The 21,535-nt window shown below is 37.8% G+C and overlaps 1 protein-coding gene across 5 annotated transcripts in view; it reads right to left on the bottom strand.

Moving 5' to 3' along the window:
* N4BP2L2 (NEDD4 binding protein 2 like 2) overlaps positions 1-21,535 on the bottom strand; it is a 61,828-nt gene that overhangs the window by 8,847 nt on the left and 31,446 nt on the right. The window lies entirely within an intron of this gene.

The raw sequence follows: 21,535 nt of genomic DNA, 5'->3' as shown, positions 1-21,535 counted from the left end.
ACAATTCCACAGTGAAAAGTTATCCCACCCAAATGAGCAATAATGCTCTCATCAAGCACACTAAAAGTTCACGGTGCCCCTTAATTGAAGGCAATCTTTGATCCTGAGAGAAAAAGGAGGATTTAGGAAATTTTCTAATTTCGGATATAAAGGTTTAGTTATCTTCTCTTCCACAATGTACAGATGGAAACATAGTAAAATGTAGTAGAGGAAGGACAATAGATACAGCTGAGGAAAAAAATCCAGGGTAGAGGAATAGGAAAATAAACACTTAAACAAACACCGAAGCAGAAAGAGATAACAGAAAAGAGAAGTTGGTCAATTGGCTGGGCATTGGACAAAAGAACTTATTAAAACTGCCCCAGGGCTTCCCTGGTGGCACAGTGGTTGAGAATCTGCCTGCTAATGCAGGGGACACGGGTTCGAGCCCTGGTCTGGGAGGATCCCATATGCCGCGGAGCAACTAGGCCCGTGATCCACAACTACTGAGCCTGCGTGTCTGCAGCCCGTGCTCCGCAACAAGAGAGGCCGCAATAGTGAGAGGCCTGTGCACTGCGATGAAGAGTGGCCCCCACTTGCCACAACTAGAGAAAGCCCTCGCACAGAAACAAAGACCCAACACAGCAAAAATAAATAAATAAATTACTAAACTCCTACCCCCAACATCTTCTTTAAAAAAAAAAAAAAAAAGAAAAGAAAATTGCCCCAGCCTCTGGCCTGGTTTATTCCATCCCATGCTGCTGGGCAATTTTCAATAGTCAGGACCCCTGAATACCTTGTTCTTTGTCAACTAATTGCTGCTGCCCTTGTTTATATATCCCTGGATGTTGGTTTAGAAAGAACATTAAGGTTGTAAATCAACTACACTTCAATTAAAAATTAAATTTAAAAATTTTTTTAAAAAGAAGAACATTAAGAAACAGTAAATTACTGAGAAGCAGTTAAGATGGTATCTATAAAAAGGATATCGAGTAAAGAATGTCAACTTTGGCAGTAACTCTCCTTCATGGTCAGTTCTATCTGACTCCAATGAAAGGTCTAGTTGAAGTCTAAAGTGCAGTCACAGTTATAAAATGCATACTGCAGACTAGTCTGTCATCCTAAAAACAAACTCCACTCTCTTCACCCAAACATGAACCATCCTGTTGCAGGGAAAGGAGGAAAAGAATAAGCTGAATTTGTTGTTGCTTTATTTGTTGGCCTAAATGGTAAAATACTAAGGACTTAAGACTCACTCCAGGACTGGTGACTCTGTGGACTTGAATGCATTTAATGTGCAGCCACTGTCCCTTTAAACAGCTCTCTAGTGCACAAGGAAGGAGAACTCTAAGCTATGGAAATGGGGTTCCTAGATATGGTTCATCATAAAAGTGTTTATAGCTCCTTATGCCACCAGGAATTACAAGGTTCACAATGCTACTTTGAAAATTGGCTTTAAAAAAAAAAACTATTTACTGCACACTCACTATATGTTAAGATTATTTAATTGCTTTACATGTACTAACTTACCTAATCTTCACAATAACCATATGTGGTAAGGCAAATGCTAGTTTTACCCCCAACTCAAAAAGGCAACTGAAACAAAGGGAAGCTGAAGAATCTTCCCAACTACAGTCACAATATAAAGCAGCATGGAGGTTCTTCAAAAAATTAAAAATAGAACCACCATATGATCTTGCAATTCCACTTCTGGGGATATATGCAAAGGAAATAAAAACACTAACTCAAAAAGGTATCTGTACCCCATGTTCACAGAAGCATTATTTGCAATAGCCAAAACATGGAAACAAGTGCCCATCAATGGATGAATGGATAAAGAAGTTGTGGTATATATATACAATGGACTATTATTCAGCCATATAAAATGAGGAAATTCTACCATTTGTGACAACATGGATGAAACTTTAAGGCATTATGGTATGTGAAATCAGTCAGACAGAGAAAGCCAAATACTGTATGATCTCACTTATATTTGGCATCTAAAACAAAATGACCAAAAACCTCATAGAAAAAGAGATTGTATTTGTGGTTACCTGAGGCGGGGGTTGGGATAAGGGGGAATTGGAGGAATGTGGCCAAAAGGTACAAACTTACAGTTATTAGATAAATAAGTATTAGGGATTTAACGTATAACACAATGACTATAGTTAACACTGCTGTATGGTATTTAGGAAAGTTGTTAAGAGAGTAGATCCTAGGAGTTCTTACCACTCGAGAAAAACGTTTTTCTTGTATTTTTATTGTATCTATATGAATTGATGGATGTTAACTAAACCTATTGTGGTAATCATTTCACAATGTATGTAAATGAAACCATCATAGTGTATAGCTTAAATTTACACAGTGATATATGTCGATTATTTCTCAATAAAACTGGAAAAAAAGAAAAAAGAAGAATTTGCCCAGGGTCACATGGCTACTGGCACAATTCAGACCAAGACTGACTGGCTTTAGAGTCTATACTCTTTAACCATTATACAAAATTGCCTCTCAACTAAAAAGGAGAATTTTACACTTCCCTTCTTTTTCTTCCTCCTCTCATCTTCAAATTCCTCTTCCTCCTCTCATCTTCAAATTCTCACATGTGCACAAACACAGAGATGTTTATGCTGGCAAGAGTTGAGTCCTTTTGAGGGAAGCAGCTCTTGGGCCCTGACTCCTACTATCACTACCCTAATAGTGTCTTGAGACTTTTTTCTTTTTCTCTCTCTCCCTCTGTATGAAAGCAAACAAGGAATAACACCAGAAAGTGAGAGAAGGTAGTGTGGAACAGGACTCATCTCCCTAATTGAACTTTATGTCAAGGTTTTATATGACCAACGGGAAGGCCAGGGTAGGTGGCCTATTAACTTAGGCCAATGGACACAAGGGGCTCCTCCTGAAGTTAACTCATTTGTCAAGGGATAGAGGTAGTGAAGAGTGATCACATTCTGGATATATTTTGAAGGAAAGACAAGCAGGAATTGAAAACAAATTGGTTAGAGTATGAGAAAAAGATAATAATCAAGCATGAGTGCAAAGATTTTGGCCTGAACAATCAGAGGGATGAAGTAGCCATTTGCTGATACACAGAAGCCTGTACAAGGTAGGGGTTTGGAGAGAGCGCTGCTAAATCAATTGCCTCAAAGTTCAGCTCAGAGTCTTAACCAGTAAATTAATCTGTCCCTATAGCAGAATTTAGAAAGTAGAAAAGATGAGGGCTTCTCTAATACTCCTCAAGGGTTCCTATGTTTTTTAAATGGATTACAATCTGATAGCTACTTTGAGAAAGGACCTGCCAGTGATGAAAACTCATGATGCCTGCAGAGAATTTAACATGGATCATGAAAGAACGAGGTGGCTTAAAAAATAACTATTAGAATCTAGGAGATCACGCAATTTATTAAGGCAGTTTGCTAAAAGAGTTAATCAAAGAAGTCTTAAGGCTTGGAATTTCAATTAAAAATACAATAAAATGCCAAGAAGTATGAAAATCCGAAGACTAACTTTATAAGGAAGTGTGTCAGAGACTTCTTCTAGTTCTGCACCATGGAAGCTCTATATAGTGACCACACTTGTTCTAGTACTTGGAACAGGACTTCTGGAAAGAAAAAACAAAGCAATAACAGGGACTTGTGAAGCACTTGGGAGATAAGAGAAGTGATGGTGGTGATAACTTCTGTGAGAATGTATACATTGGATGTGCCTAATCAATAGATGTATTTATAATACATAATAATAATACATAATAAATATATAATAATAAAATAATAATATAATACATAATAAATAATTATGTATTTATAAAGTGTGAAAGGCTCATCAAACCTATGTCTCACTCATGCTGATTCACTTAGGGGTGAATGGCACCATTAAAAGAGAAGAAGCATCACTAAATATAAGTTAGTCATGGAGAAGAAATCAGAAGAGATGGACGCATGGGCTGTAGCTTTAGAAAAGAAAGGAAGAAATAAGGAAAGAACGAATGGTAACATATCTCTGATTAATAAGATTTTGCTTTTTAGATAATGGTTTAGAATCCAAGCTCCTGGGTTCAGATGGAGTGCACTTTTTAAGAATTAGAAAGGTAGTGTTGCTAAGAGACAAGCTAACCTGACCAAGTGAACTGTGACCTGAAGACAAAGGTGAGAGAACATCCAGATAAAGCCAAAATTGACTGCTATGGAGAAAAAAAAAAAAAAAAAAAAAAAAAAATATATATATATATATATAGTTATTGCTTAATGTTCTTCATCAGGAAAATAATTAAGGGAGCCAGAAACGTTATTTCTTATTGCAGAGGCCTATACACTAATTCATGAAGCATGGGCAATACATGAAGTAAAACTCAATTAAAATACACAGATTATAAAAGAGAGGTCTCACAGCTTTATGGAATGACTGTGGTTGAAATAATCCAGGCCTAGGTCCTCTTGGTTCAGTAATAAGCTAGTAGTGGGATCTTGGGCAAATCAGGTCTCCCTTCTGAAATGGAGATAACACTACCTTCTTGCAGAGTTGTAAAGATTAATATAGATGCCCTTAAATGACCTCTACCTAACCAATGACAAATTCTTTCCATCGCCTCTGTAGAATAGAATAACTAATGCCAATGACATACAAAATGCTTGCAGCTAGATGGCTGCTCTCTAGTACAACTACACATTTCTGCTCCCATTATTTAGGGCTGCATATTTACAAGCAGTCAGGTGAGTTTTTCCCAAGTCTGTTTATACTTATCATAATGGTACTATAATTTTATAGTTTGATTAAACATTATGTCAATCAGTAGAATATGACTACAAGAAAGAAAGTTTCTATAAAAATTAAATTGAAGTAAGTGACTCAATAAAGATAAAGTACTAAAAGACTGTTATCAAATTAGGTTTAGTCAGGATAACCATGAAGTTTACTTAAAAGTCATAAAAACCTATAAGATTTCTTTGGGTTCTCCAATTTTCAACAACAGAAACTAGAAATTCCTTAAACCTACACAGTATGGTCAATTAATCTACGACAAAAGAGGCAAGGATATACAATGGAGAAAAACAACAGTCTCTTCAATAAGTGGTGCTGGGAAAACCAGACAGCCACATGTAAAAGAATGAAATTAGAACACTCTCTAACACCACATACAAAAATAAATTCCAAATGGATTAAAGACCTAAATGTAAGACTGGAAACCATAAAACTCCTAAAGGAAAACATAGGCAGAACACTCTTTGACAAAAATTGTAGCAATATGTTTTTGGATCTGTCTCCTAAAGCAAAGGAAATAAAAGCAAAAAGAAACAAATGGGACCTAATTAAACTTAAAAGCTTTTGCTCAGCAAAGGAAACTGTCGACAAAGCCGAAAGATAATACTCAATGGGAGAAAATATTTGCAAATGATATGACTGATAAGGGGTTAATATCCAACTTATATAAGCAGCTCATACAACTCAATATCAAGAAAAAAAAAAAAACCCAAACAACTCGATTTAAAAATGGGCAGAAGAGTGCTTCCCTGGTGGCGCAGTGGTTGAGAGTCCGCCTGCCGATGCAGGGGACACGGGTTCGTGCCCCGGTCCGGGAAGATCCCACATGCCGCGGAGTGGCTGGGCCCGTGAGCCATGGCCGCTGAGCCTGCGTGTCTGGAGCCTGTGCTCCGCAACAGGAGAAGCCACAACAGTGAGAGGCCCGCAAACCGCAAAAAAAAAAAAAAAAAAAAAAAAAAAAATGGGCAGAAGAACTGAATAGACATTTTTTCAAAGAGAACATGTAGATGGCCAACAGGCACCTGAAAAGAGGCCCAACATTGCTAATCATCAGGGAAATGCAAATCAAAACCACAATGATGTATCAACTCACACCTGTCAGAATGGCTACCATCAAAAAGAACACAAATAACCAATGATGGAAAGGATGTGGAAAAAAGGGAACTCCGGTACACTGTTGGTGGGAATGCAAATCAGTACAGCCACCATGGAAAACAGTATGAAGGTTTCTCAAAAAACTAAAACTAGAACTACCACATTATCCAGCAATTCCACTCCTGGGTATATATCCAAAAAAATAAAAACTCTGATTTGAAAAGATACATGCACCCCAATGTTTGTGGCAGCATTATTTACAATTGCCAAGATATGGAAGCAATCTAAATGTCCATCAACAGACGAATGGATAAAGAAAATGTGCCATACACACACACACACACACACACACACACACACAATGGAATACTACTCAGCCATAAAAAAAATGAAATTTTGCCATTTGTAGCAACATGGATGGATTTGGAGGGTATCATGCTAAGTGAAATAAGTCAGACAGAGAAAGACAAAACTGTATGATATCACTTACATGTGGAAATCTAAAAAATAAAACAAACTAGTGAATATAACAAAAAGAAGCAGACTCAAGATATAGAGAACCAACTAAAGGTTACCAGTAGGGAGAGGGAAGGGGGAGTGGTTGAGAGTCCACCTGCCGATGCAGGGGACACGGGTTCGTGCCCCGGTCCAGGAAGATCCCACATGCCGTGGAGCGGCTAGGCCCATGAGCCATGGCCGCTGAGCCTGCATGTCCAGAGCCTGTGCTCCGCAACGGGAGAGGCCACAATAGTGAGAGGCCCGTGTACCGCAAAAAACCAAACAAACAAAAATAAAAAATAAAAAAGACAATATTAACTTAGTAAAAAGGCAACCAACAGAAGAGAAAATATTTGCAAATCATATAACTGATAAAAGATTAATATCCAGAATATACAGAGAATTCCTAAAGCTCAACAACAAAGAAACAAAAAACAATTTGATTTAAAAAAAGAGCAAAGGCGCTATTTAAAATATCCAAGACATGGAAGCAACCAAAATGTCGATCAACAGATGAATGAATAAAGAAGATGTGGGGGGTGTGTGTGTGTGTGTGTGTGTGTATACACACAATGGAATATTAGTCATAAAAGAGTGAAACAGTGCCATTTGGAGCAATATGGATGGACCTAGAGATTATCATTATTGAGTCAAGTCAGTCAGAGAAAGACATCATATGATATCACTTATAAGTGGAATCTAAAAATATCATACAAATGAACTTATTTACAAGACAGAAATTGACTCACAGACATAGAAAACAAACTTATGGTTACCAAATGGAAAGGGCAGGGATAAATTAGGAATTTGGGATTAACAGATACATACCACTGTATACAAAATAGGTAAACAACAAGAACCTACTGTATAACACAGGGAGCTATATTTAATATCTTTTTTTTTTTTTTTTTTTTTGCGGTACACGGGCCTCTCACTGCTGTAGCCTCTCCCGTTGCGGAGCACAGGCTCTGGATGCGCAGGCTCAGCGGCCATGGATCACAGGCCTAGCCGCTCCGCGGCATGTGGGATCCTCCCGGACCGGGGCATGAACCCGCGTCCCCTGCATCGGCAGGCGGACCCCCAACCACTGTGCCACCAGCGAAGCCCCTGGCTGTGAGATTTTTGACTTTAAAGCAAAATGACCTATTGATTCAATGCAATAAAATGACATTATTTTATTCACAGGTTAACCATTAAAACATTTAATGAAAATATATGGCTTGGGACTCCCCTGGTGGTCCAATGGTTAAGACTCCATGCTTCTACTGCACGGGGCACGGGTTCAATCCCTGGTTGGGGAACTAAGATCCCACATCCAGCATGCCACAATGTGGCCAAAAAAAAAATTAAATTATATTTTAAAAAGAAAATATATGGCTTGCTTTCTTTACTTCCTTTGTTCCTACTTTCATACTGTTTTTATTTTGCTTGTTTGCTTTTGAAAGTGGTAAACACAATTATTATTCTTGTCAAGTAAGATTAAGGTCATTTTTTTTCATCCACAAAAGAAAAGATGAAGAAAAGTTCTCAAAGTAAAGGAACAACTGCTGGAAAGGAAAGCAAACTAGATTTTAAAAGATGTTCAGAACTTCTCACAAAGAAAAGACCAGGCCCAAACGGCTTCAATGGGCTTCTTTAAATGTTCTATCAACTACATAAGGAAGAAAAAACACCAATTCTTCACAAACTCTTCAAAAAAAACAGAAGAAGAAAGAACACAACCCAGCTCATTCTATAAGGCTGGCACCACTCTGATGCCGAAAGCAAATGAAGACATCACAAGATAAGAAAACTACCGACCAATACAACTTATGGATATAGATGCAAAAAACTAAAAACAAAACAAAACATAAACTAACAAACTGAATCCAGCAACATATAAAAAGGATTATACATCATGACGAAGTGGGATGTATCCCAGGAATGCAAGGTTGGTTTAACATCCAAAAATCAACTAGTGTAATACACCGTATCAATAGGATAAAGTACAAAGACCACAGGATCATCTCAATTGATACAGATAAAGCATTTGACAAAATCCAACATTCTTTTGTAACAGAAACACTTAACAATCAGGAACAGAAGGAAACATCCTGAACTTGATATTGGATATCTATGAAAAACCACAGCTAACACCATACTTACTGGTGAAAGACTGAATGTTTCACCCTAAAATCAGAAAAAAGACAGGATGTCTGTTCTCACCATACCTATTTAACATTGTACTAGAGGCACTAGCCAGCACAATCTGGCAAGAAAATGAAATAAAGAGGACACAGATTGGAAAGAAAGAAGTAAAACTATCTCTATTTGCAGATATGATTGTATATATAGAAAATCCTAAAGAATTTAAGGAAAATCCTAAAAAACAAATAAACTACCTCAGCAATGTTTCAAGGTATGAGGTCAATATACAAAAATCAATTGTATTTCTATACATTAGCAGTGTACACTCTGAAAATTAACAAAATTCCATTTACAATATCATCAAAAAGAATTAAATATTTAGGAATAAATTTAACAAAAGCAGCACAAGACTTGTACTCTGAAGACTACAAAACATTACTGAAAGAAATTAAAGAAGACTAAATAAATGGAAATACATCCTATGTTCATGGATCAGAAAATACAGTATTGTTAAGATGGCAATACTCCCCAAACTGATCTACAGATTCAATGCAGTCCTTGTCAAAGTCTCACCAGCCTTTTTTGCAGAAATTGGAAAACTGATCCTAAAATTAATATAGAAATTCCAGGGACCCAGGATAGCCTTAACAATCTTGAAAAAGAACAAAACCGGAGGACTCATACGCCCTAATTTCAAAATCTGCTATAAAGCTATAGCAATCAAGGCTGTGTAGTGTTGGCATAAAGATAAACACAGAGGTCAATGGAACAGAATTGAGGGTTCAGAAATAAACCCTTATATCTATGGCCAATTTATTTTTGTTAAGTAGTTCAATGGGGAAAGAGGAGTCTTTTCAACAAATGGTGGACAATTGGATATCCATACACAAAAGAATCAAGTTGCACCTTACCTCACACCATAAACAAAATTTAACTCAAAATAAATCAAAGACCTAAATATAAGAGCTAAAACCATAAAAATTCTATTAGAAAATATAGGTGTAAATCTTCATTATCTTGAACTAAGCAGTGAATTTTTAGAAAACACCAAAATCACAAGCAACCAAATAGAAAAGTATACAAACTGAACTTAATTAAAATTAAAAAGTTTTGTGCTTCAAATGATATCATCAAGAAAGTGAAAAAAAGACAATCCACAGAATGGGAGAAAATATTTGCAAATTATATATCTGATAAGAAATTTGTACCCAGAATACATAAATAACTCTTACAACTCAATAATATAAAGACAAATCCAAATTTTAAAATGGGCACAGGATCAGAATAGACATTTCTCCAAAGAAGATACGAAAATGACCAATAAGCACATGAAAAGATGCTCAATCTCATTAGACATCAAGGAAATGCAAAATCAAAACCACAGTGAAATACCATTTTACACCCAGTAGGAGGCCTATAATACAAAAAAGGGACAATAACAGGTGTGGGTAATAACGTGGAGAAATTGGAACTCAAGAAAATGTCTAAATTATGTACCCCATCTGCAGTGACAAAAGTATGTTTTAAGGACTACCCCGGTGGCGCAGCAGTTAAGCATCCACCTGCCAATGCAGGGGACACAGGTTCGAGCCCTGGTCTGGGAAGATCCCACATAACCACGGAGCAACTAACCCCATGCACCACAACTACTGAAACTTGTGCACCTAGAGCCCATGCTCTGCAACAAAGAGAAGCCGCTGCAGTAAGAAGCCCATGCACCACAACAAAGAGTAGCCCCCGCTCGCCGCAACTAGAGAAAGCCTGCATACAGCAACGAAGACCCAACGCAGCCAAAAATAAATAAATTTATAAAAAAATTTGAATATAAACCTTTTTTATATCCAATCAGTAATTACAGTTACAACTAAAGTTAATGTAAGTCATTATTTTAATTAAAAATTTAAAAGTAAAAGATAAAATATTCAGATAATAAATTTGAATTAATACAGTAGGAAATATCATTCAGGAAAATAAGATTGAGGTTGTAAAAATGCTCACAACATATTGAAGTGAAAAAAAAAACAAACCTGAAATAGAAAACAGCAATAATGGCTCATATTTCCTATACACTTGCTATGGGGGCAGATATTTGTTAAGTCATACATATATAAAATCTCATTTAATCCTTACTAAAAACAACTTACGATCTGTTAAATTGTCCCCATTTAATAAATAAAGAAACTGAGGCTTAGAAACTTGCCCAGTTCTCATAATTAAAAATATGTGAAGTTAGACTTAAACTCAAGTTTCTCGGATTCCAAAGCTTATGTTTTCAACCATTATGCTATACAGCTGTCAAAATTGTAAATCTCAGAATAACAGAGGTCTGATGTATTTGTATATTTACGTGTTTTAAAATATGCACATATATAGACTTAAAAACACAGGAATATGCAAAATATTAATGGTGGTGAACTATGGGGGTTGATTCCTTTGTGATTTTCTGTGTGTCCAGAATTTCCTACACTGAAGGTGTACTATTTTTTAATAGAAAAATAAATAAATAAATAAAGGCTTTCTTCAGTAAACAAATTAGGCAAAACAAAGAAAAAATACATATAAATGTGTTTTCCCAACATTTAAGCTTCACTCTAGAATAATAAATACACTTATGGATTTATTGAACATTAGCTTTGATTAATGAACATATACTTAACCCCCACACACACACAAAAAAGCCTGTGTGCAAATTCAGTTCTAGCTAGTAAGACTCAGCAATTATTGTTAACACCCACTTTCTAAAAAAAGCTTTTGTATTATCTGGTGACTTCTCTACATTTTCAACAGTCATGAACAAGAATAATTCCAATTCAAACTACAGTATAGCGTATTGCATTAATTTTCCTATTTCTATCATGTGAGCTCTCAAGATTGCACTTTGAAATAATAACGCTTTAAATTTATTACTGCCAATAATAACTGCAAGTTCTCAAAATTAAAATCTAGTTTATTCTTAAGTATATTGATTTCATTATGCCCACCCTTAGTCAAATTTTTTAAAAATGTATAGAGATAAAGCAGCATATATTTTAAGATATAGTAGATAAAAATCACCCTTTTCCTGAAAGTTAACTTCCCCAAGGGAAGTAGTTCATTTCCAAATCTTCTAACACGTTTTCAAGTAAATTCTCATTACTGCAAAGAGATTGCTTCAAATACAAAAAAGCCTTTTTATTTTCCCTTGACAAGATCACACTGCTGTGTGCATAAAATCCATGATTAAAAAGGCAAATGAGTTCAATATTCTAACACATTAACTCCAATTCTATCAATTACATTTCTTCTCTCTATTACAAGTCTAATTTAATTGCCGAGATTTGGACAACTCTAATTCTTTTTTTCTTTTTCAATTCTAATTCTTTTTTAAAAATACTTGCAGTTCATTTTCACTGCTAAGAAACAATAATTTACACTAACAGCATTACTTCACAAATACCCACTATTCACTAAGAAAAATATTTGGCTAAATATAATTTATTTGTTATGTGGTCATATAATTAACACTAAAATACTTTGGCTTGGATTTTATGTTGTTCCAAAATTCTCTTAATAGCTGTTTAAACCAAAATTAGGAAAACTAAGGCGCTTAGATGGCACTTCTCAGGTAAGGCCTATCCTGCCCCCTATATTTAAAATTGCAACCATGCCTCCCTCTGCACCCCCAACACATGCACCCTTACCCTGAGCCAGGCACTACTTATTCTCTTTCTCTCCTTAGCACTTATCACCAGCTAACATACCGTATGATTGACTTGTCTTTGACTTCTTGTGAAGTTTTGTCCATTTTGCTCCCAGCTTATCCCCCAGTACCTAGAACAGTGCCTGTGACTTAGAGGTGCTGTTGAGTGAGTAATTTTACCACTAGGTTAACGGTGGAAGCTGTTGCTTTTCTCTGAGTCACATATTCGTGACTTAGACAATTTGTGGGAAATGCAATGTTTAATTCTGTAACTAGAGTAAATCCTCATTTTTCACCCTGCTTAGAGCAGGAAAACACTTTCTCCAGTGGCCTCAACTGCGACATATTAATGCTTCCATGGTTGAAGAGAAGCCTGTGTCCCTAAGACAGTGGCTCAGAACCTGAAAATACAAAACAAACCCAGGAAGAGAGAATTATAGGTCTGGAATTTTGCAGGGAAAAGGGTCAGGGTGCTGCTTTTTCTTTTTGATATTCTTTGAGTCTCAAATGACTCTTCTTACTCAGTTATTAATCATAAATCATATCAACATTCTTCCTCATTGTGCTTACTATACATGCTTTACATGTATTACCTTATTTAATCTTCATAACAACCCTATGAGATAGATAATATTAACAACCCCAATTTACAGATAGAGACACTGAGATTTAAGTATTTTCCCCAAACATCTGGTGGGTGGCAGAGGTCTCTAGCATTTAAAGTTTGCATTCTTAAACACTATGCAATACTGCTCCCCCCACTCATCATGACAAATTACATGGTCATGAATTACAAGAATTCATAGATCCCAACATCACTATTATTACCTGACTAATCCTGCTCATGTTATTCTAAGCACAGACCAAATATAAAAAGGGAGACAATTTCTGTGGATATGGAATAATTTCTAGTAATTTGAAATTATTAACAATTTCTCTTGACTGACTAGTCATGTCAAAGTAATTTCAGGCTACAAAGCAGCTAAGCCAATAATCAACAGGGAAAAAGTAAAACTAACAAACAAAACCCCCAGAAGTTAACAACAATAACAACAAAAAAACTGCATAAAGTGTCATTAACCTACTAGAAGTCCTTCCTAATTGAAACGGTCATTCATTATGGAATTTGCATACATGGAAAAAAGAAATATTACTTTGTAAAAGTCGTCTTTTCACATATCCCCCCAAAAGGCCTACCTCTGACAGATTTGAAAAGCAATGAATTAAATACTAAAACAAAATGACTTTCTGAAAACTACAGGAAAAGAGAAATGTATTATGAAGCGTGTTTAATTTTACTTCTTGTCCTAAGCCTGAAATGAGATTTGTGATATCAAGGCACAATCTCATATGTACATTATGCCTACTGCCTTATTTAGCACTTTCAAAAGATGTTACTTTAAACTCCCAAAACACAAAGATAAATTTTCAAAAATTATTTTTCCTACATGTATTCTATAATTGTTTAAGCTCAACATGTCTGTTTTCTTATCAGAAATTAATATGATTAAAGTAAGAACTCATTAGTATACTATGCTCGAAAAGGAAGCTAACACCCTTTCAAATCACAAACTTAGGGGGCTTCCCTGGTGGCACAGTGGTTAAGAATCCGCCTGCCAATGCAGGGGACACGGGTTCGAGCCCTGGTCCAGGAAGATCCCACATGCCGCGGAGCAACTAAGCCCACGTGCCACAACTACTGACCCTGTGCTCTAGAGCCCATGAGCCACAACTACTGGGCCCACGTGCCACAACTACTGAAGACCATGTGCCTAGAGCCCATGCTCTGCAACGAGAAGCCACCGCAATGAGAACCCTGCAGGCACCGCAACGAACTGTAGCCCCTGCTTGCCGAAATCAGAGAAAGCCCGAGCGCAGCACTGAAGACCCAATGCAGCCAAAAATAAATAAATTTTTTTTTTAAATCACAAACTTACACCTACTTAGTGAATTCCATTAGTAGCAGGCACTATTAAGAAAGCCCTGGGGCTTCCCTGGTGGCACAGTGGTTGAGAATCTGCCTGCTAATGCAGGGGACACGGGTTCGAGCCCTGGTCTGGGAGGATCCCACATGCCGCGGAGCAACTAGGCCCGTGAGCCACAACTACTGAGCCTGCGCGTCTGGAGCCTGTGCTCCGCAACAAGAGAGGCCGCGATAGTGAGAGGCCCGCGCACGGCGATGAAGAGTGGCCCCCGCTTGCCACAACTAGAGAAAGCCCTAGCACAGAAACGAAGACCCAACACAGCAAAAATAAATTAATTAATAAACTCCTACCCCCAACATCTTCTTAAAAAAAAAAAAAAAGAGAGCCCTAATCTGCTACAACTTTCCAAGTTAACATGCTTAACACATTTAAAAGTCACAGCTGATGGGAAAGTTTCCATCCTAACTGTGTACATTTCTGTATCATCTGGAATATGCACCACTTAGGTAATTAAAAACTAAATAAAAAATATTTTAAAGGAAAAAAAAGTTGAATAGGCTCTAGAGATCTGCTGTACAACGTCATGCCTATATATAATACTGTATTGTACACTTGAAAATCTGTTAAGAGGGTAGATCTCCTGTTAAATGTTGTTACCACAATAAAATACTTTAAAAAATAAAAAATAAATTAAAAAGTCACAGCTGTTGTTTTAAAACGAATACAGTAACTACATTCAAAAATCTTTTCAAACATGAAATTAAGAAAAAAGTATCATGCCCTCTAAGAATTAAAAAACTTTCCAAAACGGGTTGGTCTCATAAGTACAAATTTAAAATTTCATACATTTAAAATTGTGGATTTATTTTTAAGCCCATCATTTATGCAAATAGAAAGCACTGACAGAAAGCAACAAAATGTGTGCATTTTTGTAGCCCTAATTTTCTAGCAAAAACCATACACAACTTAGCCATTTGACAGACATCAATAATTCCATTCACTGGAAAATGGTTGATGCCCCTAGATGTTTTTAACAAACTTCTGCCTTCCACATGTTGTCACTGTAAATAAGTTACCATTACTATACTGATCTATAGTTACACCTTAAATGACTTAAAATGTGTAGGAGCTACTCTTTTAAACTACCCCACTGTAGTAAAGCTTTTCAAGTTCTTTTACCTGCACTTTATAGTGTTTCTGTATCCTCAAATGTCTTCAGGCTATCAGATCTATATTACTCTCTCTAGGACTGCCCCAACTTTACTACCACCTGCTACTGCTAAAATATCTGTGGTAGGGAAACAATTAAAATAGCCTCATTTGGGTTTTGTACAAAAAAAAAAAAAGTAAATTGCCTCAGAAACAGACTTTTGAAAGGTACTGCATAAGGACTTGGTGTGTGTAGAGAGCATGTGACATCTACGTTAGCAAATCAGGAAACCCTTTCTTAAATCTTTGAGATTTTAGCCATGTTCCAACATTCATGAAGAAATGACTACTGAATGAGTGAACTGTTCCTGTATTTGTGTTTGGAGTGAAAAAGCATCTGGCACAAAATCTGGAACACAGTAGAGCCTCAATTAATGTAAATATGTATCATGTGTATGTACGTGTGCATGTGTGTGTTTCACAGACACAAAAGGAGCCGGAAGGATGCATACAAAGCTGTCTAAGTAGATTACGAAGGGCATTAGGAATAAAAAGGACTGTGACTGTTGTTTCACCTCCTGTATGAATTTTAGGTCAGGCTTGAATTATTTAATGTATAATTTATATCCAAGTTTGTGTATCCAAAAAAACAGTGCAAGCACAACAGATCATTTCCACACTGTGTACTTTGGATGACTGTCCTCATTGCATACCTGTCAGTCACATGTGACTGAGTTCTATCTTACTGAACAGCTCAGAAGGAGCAGCTCCCACCTGTGAAAGCTGTACAGCATACTAACCACTGCTTTTTCCTCCTTCATGTCAATAGCTCAGTAGCATGGTTTCAAGTCATGCTTCAGAGTACACCGATAAATCTTTTACTTTCCTGCCTGCAGTTGTCCCTTGTTTCATGACATACTATCACTTAAGAGGACCCTGGCATATATGGTGCCAGTGGAGTTGCAGACTGTACAACCTTTGTGATTGGCTGGCTGCATTCCTGTACCTCACCAATGACTTTATTTTTTCCATTTAGTATTATGTTCCAAAGGAGAAACTGTCTAAAAAGTTGAATCTGTAAGTGGGTTCAAGTCTACGGCCATAAAGGTCAGACAATGCCACTCTTCTGTAGACTTCTGGATTTTTTTTAAGAGATGATTGACTTCCAGGCAGCATTCAGCTTGACTTCTTTGATTCAGTTTTCACTTCTCTATCCTGTGCATCACTGTGTTGCGCATGTAGGACTGGGTTAACTTTAGGGTGCGTAAAAGTGAGGAAAACCTTACCTATGTACAGTACATTCATGTTTTAAATTGGTACATGACCTGGGTCTTACTTAGGCTTTTATTATCAGCCAATATCCCTACAATCATTCAACAAAATAGTTTACAAAGAACTCAGATGCCAAGCATTGCTGAGTTCGGTAAGTGCCCCATCCCTACCCCCAAATTACAGCAAAGTCTCTTGTCAAGGTTTCTTATTAAAATGTTAAACGTAGTCAAGCAAGTCCTAAAACTGAGCCTATCTTCAATGATGCTTTATGCTGTTTTTGATATATAAATTCAGTAGGAAACCAACTTTCATATAACCGCCTTAGAATCTCTGTGAATTTTTCTGGGTAGCCAATTTGCAACTGCCAAGGATTCACTTACTGATAAACTACTAAAACATTACAAGCTAATATTAGTCACCATAAATACTTACTGGGATGATTTTTGGTAAAGGAAAGAAATGACTGAAAGCCAGGAGTGCTGGATGCTAGTTCTAGTTTTTCCACTGAATTTAGGTGGTAAGTTATGTCACCTCCTAGGACCTTAATTTCCTCTTTCATAAAATGTGAGATTTGAGCTAGATGTCCTATAAATCCCTTTTAGCCCTAACAACCCATTTTTTAAAACATGTTAAATATTCTGCCAAAAATATGTATAATGTTTGTTATTTTTTGCAGAATCCACAGTATGCCATAAATAGCATCTCATTAATATTCACAGTATTCATGAGAAAACAAAGAGACATTTATCTTTATATGTAATATATGAGTCATGAACTGGGACAGCAACTTGTAATGGGTCACAAAACTGTAGTATGAGGAACTTCCCTGGTAGTCCAGTGGTTAAGACTCTGTGCTTCCACTGGAGGGTGCGAGGGGGGTTCGATCCTTGGTCGGGGAACTGAGATCCCACATGCCTTGGGGTTCAGCCAAAACAAAACAAAACTGTAGTATGAAAACAATGATTCTAATTTCTTGATAGTGACTGTAGTATTCTATTCACTACACTATCTTTGTAGCTGTTTTGTTATACTTAGAAGCAATGTGTTTTAACCCTTCTCACACCCAATCAGCCATCTCTAATGTACTCAAACCTACCCTGCTCAATTTCTTACTGCTTGAAGTCTCCACAGCATTCTCCTTCTCCTTTAATCCTACCAGAATAATTATCAGTGATACTTTCTCATCTGTTTCCGACATACATATCTTAGATTTCCAGGTACAGTATTTGTCTCATTTTCTGCATAATTTCTATTAATTTTCTATATAAATGTCAACTACATACAGAAAGATGTGTCACACCATCTCTACATTCATCAATATAAAGGCTTGGAGCTTGTACCTTTATACATATACATACCCAACACTTCAAAGTATTAAGTAGTTGAAAAGGATGCCAGAGATTCTATGTACTGTGTGCTATGATGGTTTTGGAATTTTCCTCTCTCTGTGGCTTTTCTCACATTCCCTTCTAGGACTCCCAAGCTCTTCAGCCTTGGAAACAATGAATGAAATTGGTCTTCCAAGTTCTCCAAAGACGTTGGCTTGAACACTCCTTCTGCATTTTCCCACTCCTGGCTTCCTTGAGAAGAATATCCTGCCTTAGCTGTGGTCTATCACTAACCTGTCTGACCAGAACCTCAACCAAATCTATTTGCTCTCACTTCCCCGCACAAATTTTCAGGCTTGTCCCTAAAATGGGCAGCCACAGAGACACATCTACCACTAATTCAACGTGTACAAGTGAGACGCCACACTCTACTCCTTGTATCCAGGAAAGTAGGGGTGCAAATTCTAGTCTCCAACCAATGCCAGCAAATAGCAGAGCTGAGAAAAGTGCTACTGACCTAATACTTGGTACTCTTGTTTCAGTCTGAGACTTTACCTATCCCAGAGGAGAATTAAAGGAAAACTGGAGAAACCGTACACTTTTCTTATACTTGTAAAGATTGCCATGAGTCTCAGACCTCAAAGGGTTGAAGTAATCAGTCAGTGTGCTTCTGTGGCCACACACAGTTTGTTAAAATACTTAAATTCTTCTGCGTCATTTAGCATATGGTATCCTGAGCTCCCTCCTAATTCATAGTCCAACCCCTTCGCCAGACCCTCCCTGCCACCTCCCACTGACCATCAAGTAACAGGTTAAGGACTTGGCACCCAAAAGGACCCATAGGTTTCCTCTCTAGCATAGTAACCAGTCTCAATTATGACTGGTTGGTGCATATGTAACTAACTCCCCCCAAATCGTGCCTTTTGAACACTGCCAATGGCTCTCTTCAGGGACTCCCAAGGGCTAGCCTGTGCTTTGCCTGCCTTTCCTACCCCTGGGAAACTCAAATGGGTCTTGACAAGGAACAGACCGCCATTAGCCACCTCAGCAATCAGCCAGCCAGCTCCTGTTCCTTCATGTCCCCTCTGCCAGAGCTGGCCTGGAACACAGTGGCAGATGAGCTATCAGTAGTAGTGGCAATGACACCCCAGCAAGCAAACACCTGGTGGGGCCCTTCTGAGCCCTTGACCAAAAGGCTGCGACCACTCACCATCGATTCCCCAGAGTTGCCCTCATCTGGTTACTTGTGGGAACTGCAGCTACCGCAGGGTTTTGACTGAGACAGCTAGGAAGACAGCAAATGTGCCAGCTAGCTGACTGGCCCACCACAACAACCATTACATAATTTGCACATTACCCCTGCAAAAAGGCCTATGCAACCAGGCTACCTCTGCTTTTTGCCCACCCTTCTGACATATCTGAGACTCAGCCCTGGTGAGGAAGACAAAGACACTTGTTGACTGTGCCAAGGGGTGGGTCTGACATGCCACTAAATTCCTCAAATTCTGACTGCACATTCAAGAGCCGTTCTGCAATGACCTCTCATCTCAGAGTGTATTCCAAGGACAACAACTCTTGAATTTATCAGCTACCTTAAGAATATGGGTTCTAACCTGATAGTGACTTCTCACTCTTCTTGCCCAAGACTTGGACAGGCCAGCCCAACTTAAAGTAGGCAGGGTTAAGTAAGGGTGTGGTGAGGAGTCCATACAAATTGAAGCGGACTCGTGCTTATTACAGACAAACAAGCCCTTTTTTAATCAAGAAAAAAAAAAAGCTTGACTAAATAACATACTTGGTGATCTTACATCCCTGTCAGATGGGTGTATTCACTTCCAGAGTGCAGGTCAGGTCTTCCACAATATAGAAAGAAAAATGCAACATGAGTTTAGGAGAACCCCTATTTTTCCCTGATAAATGCTGGTGCTTTTAGTAGGGGAACAAAAAGAAAAACAGCAAAACAAGGAAAACTGGCTCTATCAGAACAAGGGTAGCTTCATGCACTAACGGTGCAGAAGGTCTAACCATTCCACTCATCTTTCATTTTAGTCAATTCAGAGAGGCTCCCTTGATCCAAAGTTTTTAGTTTCTTACAACCTATATATTGGACAGCTAAAACGACCCAGCCGATTCTGTCACATGATCTGGAAAACCAAGCAGTAACAAAGCTCACTCTACCCTGAGAGATGTTCCACCTAATCTTTGTAACCTTCTGGTCACCACTGAAACTAAAACAAATAATCAAATTCTATAAATCAAGAGATGGTTAAACATAAGCTACACTTGACCAACACCAGGTTCACTCCAGACTGACTCCCAAAGAGCAGAATGCTGGGGGGAGAAACGGAGGAGACTACACTAGAGTGGACAGGGGCGCTTACCAGTAGAGTAAGCCCCACCAGTAAGCTTTACGCCTCTGCCTAACTGTTGTCCAGTTAGGCAACCTTAGGTCACTATTCAACAAACACCACAAAATGTTTGATGGCCTTCCAACTAACTGATAAGATGTCCAAAGATGTTTCCTTCTATTACTACTCTCATTGTCAAGACTGTTGCATTCCAAACAATGCTACTCAAAAGTGTTATCCATACTGATTCCAGTCCATGAGTGGTTTGCAACCAGTCTGCAACAGAGTACAGAAACGAAGTAACTTTTATAGGAATCTGAGAATAATTTTTATATCTGTTGAATTAAATTATAAAATATTTGACTTACATTAAACTTTTTCTAGTAATTCACTTTTTTTATTATATGTTACTAAAGTATCAGACTGCAGCGCATTGGAAAATTTTTAAAAACTCATCTTTCACCACAAACAGTTTGAAAAACACCTATTAAAACAAATATAACTACGTCATACTTCTGCTAAAATCTCTTCGGGGATCCCCATTCTCTGCAAGATAAAGTCTTAGTTCATTAACATTGTGTTTTCAGAGTCTCCTGGGCCCTTCTCTAGAGTAGAGCTTTCTAACTAGTGTGCTTGGCAACGCCTCGAACAGGTGACAGATTAAGACTACTGAATGGAGCCTGTGGCAGGTGGAGTTCCCGAGCCCCAGGACCAGAAGCCTTGGGAAGAGTAGCCTGGTCCATTTACTCCAGCAAATTCTACAGATTCTGTTTTCTGTGTGTGTCATAATGTGGACAAGATTGAAAAGTGCTGGTGTCTGGAGTTATCTCCCATTACACTATACACCAAATTTTATGCTCCTCCAACAATGAAAAGCCTGCTTTCCCACCCACATCCAAATTTGTATTTCCATCCCAGACCTCTCCCATGAACTCTGAACACACTACATATTCTACATCTCCATTCAGATATCCAGAATGCACCTTTAACTTAACATGTCCAAAACTAAACACCTGTTTTCCCTTCTAAATGTGCTCCTCCTACATTATATCTTAGTAAACTGTAACTCCATCATCTTTCTCTCTCATACTCATTATTTGATCTATTCAGCAAATCCTGCCAGCTCTAGCTTCAACAATTCTCACTACCTCTACCTTTATCCCCTGGTTGAGGTCACAATCACCTCTCACTTGGATTATTCCAAGAGTCATCTAATTAGTCCCTGCTTCCATTCTTGTCCTCTAAAGTGATTCTCAAGACAGCAGTCAGAACTGACTGTGCATCTTAAAACCCAAGTCAGATCATGTCATCCCTTGCTCAAAACTCTCCAACAGCTTCCCATCTCAAGCAGAGTAAAGGTCTATATTCCTTCAATAA

This window comes from Aethalodelphis obliquidens, unplaced genomic scaffold (assembly GCF_003676395.1).
Source record: "Aethalodelphis obliquidens isolate GAN/ISIS:26980383/991018 unplaced genomic scaffold, ASM367639v1 scaffold16, whole genome shotgun sequence".
NCBI classification, from domain to species: Eukaryota; Metazoa; Chordata; class Mammalia; order Artiodactyla; family Delphinidae; genus Aethalodelphis; species Aethalodelphis obliquidens.
This window is presented reverse-complemented; position numbering and strand designations above follow the sequence as displayed.